The 3,563-nt window shown below is 37.5% G+C and overlaps 1 long non-coding RNA gene across 1 annotated transcript; it reads left to right on the forward strand.

The window, feature by feature from the left end:
* The first annotated feature begins 307 nt into the window (after positions 1-307).
* On the forward strand, positions 308-3,143 carry LOC110883558. Its single transcript, XR_002560509.2, has 3 exons — positions 308-643; positions 1,589-1,678; positions 3,023-3,143. It is a non-coding gene; the product is annotated as an uncharacterized LOC110883558 (long non-coding RNA).
* The last annotated feature ends 420 nt before the right edge of the window (positions 3,144-3,563 follow it).

A 3,563-nucleotide genomic window follows, 5' to 3' on the forward strand; every position in this document is an offset into this window, starting at 1 on the left:
AACTCACATCTGCCTTTCCTTCTGCGTTAATTATCCCCAAATTTCTGGCAATAATCTCATCGAGTTCAATAGCCCCTATCCAGCTATTAAAGAACTTAAAAGGAATTGGTCCGTAATCAGGCGCCGAACAAGAGAGGACTAAAGGGCAATGATTCGAGGGGCCCTTTCTAAGAACCAACAGACTCGTGGTAGGCCATAGGTGCATAAACTCATCGCAAACCAGGAACCTGTCTAGTTTACTTAATTTAATCTCATAATTACCCGAAATATAAGTAAAATGTAACACCCCAAAATTCGAATTATTAAATTCGTTAGCATGTTGCCATGTTTAATAAAATGAGATACAATAACTAAGTTAATAAACCTAGTTAAATGCCTATTAGATAAGCTAAATGATGAAACTTGTGGCATATATGATAGTAAGTTAAAACTTGAGGGACTTAGAGTGCCAAACTTGGAAGTTAATTTATTAAAACAAAAATCTAACACACACAAGGTGTGTGTGTGCGTGAGAATGATCAGGAACAAGGGGAAACCCTTGTTCTTCAACTACTTACAAGAACTCAAAAATTGAACCTGATTTTGAGAAGAAATCGAATGCATGAGGCTAGGTACAACTTAATCTAAGTGTATTGATCATAAGGTAAGTTCCAATTTATGATTTGATCATCTTGTATGAAGTGGGTTATTGATTAATCCACGAATTGGTATGAAATTAAGCGTGATTATGTGTTAGAATCGTTATATAAAACGTGTATTATGTATGATTCCAACTAATTTGATGATTTAAGAAGAAACCCACAATTTTGAATGAAGTAGCGACATGGGTGTTCTACCCATGTCCAATCCTTGTTTGATGTATTTGTTACTAGCTTGAAATGGGTTTTGTGATGTTAGTTTAGGGTGAATTGTAAGAATGGAATGTGATTTTGAACACTCTTTTGGTGATTAGAATTTAGAAGTTAATGGCTATGCTTGAACTAGTTGTAAACTATGCATAGTAGATTGTACGCACACCAAGTGTTTGATAAAATGACTAGGTGAAGCTAGAAAGTGAAATTGTATGAAAATTGTAAGTTTGCATGTATAGAAAGCGGTTGTGATAAAAGTAGTAGTTTACTAACTTGAAAAATATGCTTTAGATGGAACTCGTATACGAATTCGGGTTGAAAGTATATGTTGGTCAAATTTATGCATTAGGAGCTTGTACCTTGTGCTTGAATGGTGTAATGCTCACCTTGTATTAGATGTGCTTGAATCAAGGTGATTAAGAGCGAAGGTGTATGATATGTGAAAGTATATGTAAGCGAATGTGTATGCGAGTATGATTATGTGATCATGTGGTTGTAAGTACTTTAGCATCATAAGTACGAAATGTACATAGTGTCGTATGGTAGGTGCTAAATTAATATGTGTTTTATGCGTTAACATGATGGATTGCATGAGTCTAGAAAGATGTGGTTTTGGATGTATGCTTTATGATTATTAGACTTGATCATGAAAGTCAAATGTGAGTTACGCTTTTGATATGATCATTATATGTGAAATCGTGTACACTAACAAGGATGTGATTGCGGTAACATGAAAGCATTAGGGATCATGTGGACGTGGACTCAAGCACGAAAGACTAACGGGTCAAGAGGGGACAAGGAAGCCAATGCGAAAATGGACGCTCAAGGTAAGTGATTCCGTAATCACTTCTTAGTTATTTATGTAAAGTTATATGCAACTTAACTAGGTATGGTAATTGAGGTCGAATAGGAACAAATGGTATGATATTGATGAAGTATTAAACGGATCTCAGCTTTGATCCGAGTAAGGTATGCGTGATTAAGAATCGTAACTAGGTAGTAGGATTGGTTGCTTATGCAAGGTAGTGCTTGTTGTTAATAATGGGGCAAAGTTGACAAAAACGCCCTTGGTGGGGATTTCGGGTAAACGACCTTAAAAGTCATTTGGAAGTGAGCTATTCGATTAGAGTAATGTCTTTGTCTAGTATGAAAGTGAAGTATAGGGTTTTGTATGTTATAGACCTTTTAATGTATAAATACCCATAACGGGTCGAATAATTCATAAGTGAATAATAAGCCAAGAGCGTGTAAGACAAGAATTTCCTTGATCCGGATGTTGGGTTTTAGGTTCTTATGATAAATGGTGAATTTACAAGCATGTAGAAAGGAACGGGAGGTTAAACGGGTAAACGGGTTGAAAGTTATGCGAATTTTAGTTTATGCGAACGACGAAACAACACAGCAGGAAAATGAATAAACGAGGAGCCGTCGCCGACGCCCAGAAGGGCCGTCGCCGACGGCATGTGGGAATTGGATCCTGGCCGACGGCCTATCTATCTGGCTACGGGAAAGTTTGGGCGACGGATGTTTTAAGAAGCCGTCGCCGACGGGTCCCCACCCCGTCGCCGACGGGCTGTCTAGCCCACTTCTCCGTTTTGCTTAATTTTGTATTTCTAAGCGATCCGTAACGCATCCCGATGATTCGTAAGTTTCTTATGAGCATATTGGGATGCACATATGTGGATAAGCAAGTTTGTGTGTTCGTATGTATTTATATATGTATGTAGAAGTTATGTAAGTAGGTGTGCAGGTATATACATATGTTTATTTATAACTCCAAGAGTACGCATGTGGTGGGATATGTAGTTATGCTTAATGATATGTATGAGTGTATGTACGTATGTCTAGTTGTAGGAAGGGTATGTAAGTATGTAGTTGTGTATGTAGGTATGTATAAGGGTATGTACGAGTGTATGTACGTTTGTAGATGTATAGGCATGTGGGTATGTAAGTACATATATGTGCATGATTTAGACACATTGAGGACTAACGTTAATATTGGTGTACCTTGAGGATGATAAGTAATGCAGGTACATTTATAAAGCCTCGCCAGGAAATGGATACGCAGACGGAATGCTTGAAATTTGATAAAGAACGAGAAGTGAAGCGTATGTGAATGATCATGTTTATACATTGTGTGCTAATGTTCTGAATGTATGTGGTGAATGCAGGTGGTACGTGTCACGGAGGATCATCAAGGAATATAGATCAAGGATCGAGTCACTTGAGGGATTGTACGGGGCTGTCTGAGGATGTAATTTATTGTACATAAGCTATCAATTATTTTATTATTAAGTCAGTTTGTTGTATTTAATATAAAAGAGTTATTTTAAAAAGTGAACTTTCAAGTAAGAAGCATGGTTTATAATGTAAGAAATTTTATGGCAAGGACTTCCGCTGCGACTTTCGTCAATTACGTGTTAGGGCGTTACAAGTTGGTATCAGAGCCCTGGTTTGAGAGAATCAAGTACAAGAAAGTAAGTACTTGAACTCAAACTTGTGTGCTCTTATGATAAGGAACCCGTACAATCCAAGACTCGATCAAGGCCTAAAGGCAAAAGCAAATGTAAGTATGTATTAGCTTATGTAATTGAAGGAAATTAATAGTATGTTATGTGAAGGGTAAGCGCAATTGTTTGGAAGGGATGATCCGCGGATGCGGTCTAGAACCGACATCAAGGAAAGTAATAAGGTGAATTGACCCCAGGTACG

The sequence above is a fragment of the Helianthus annuus genome, chromosome 10 (genome assembly GCF_002127325.2).
Source record: "Helianthus annuus cultivar XRQ/B chromosome 10, HanXRQr2.0-SUNRISE, whole genome shotgun sequence".
Taxonomy (NCBI): domain Eukaryota; kingdom Viridiplantae; phylum Streptophyta; class Magnoliopsida; order Asterales; family Asteraceae; genus Helianthus; species Helianthus annuus.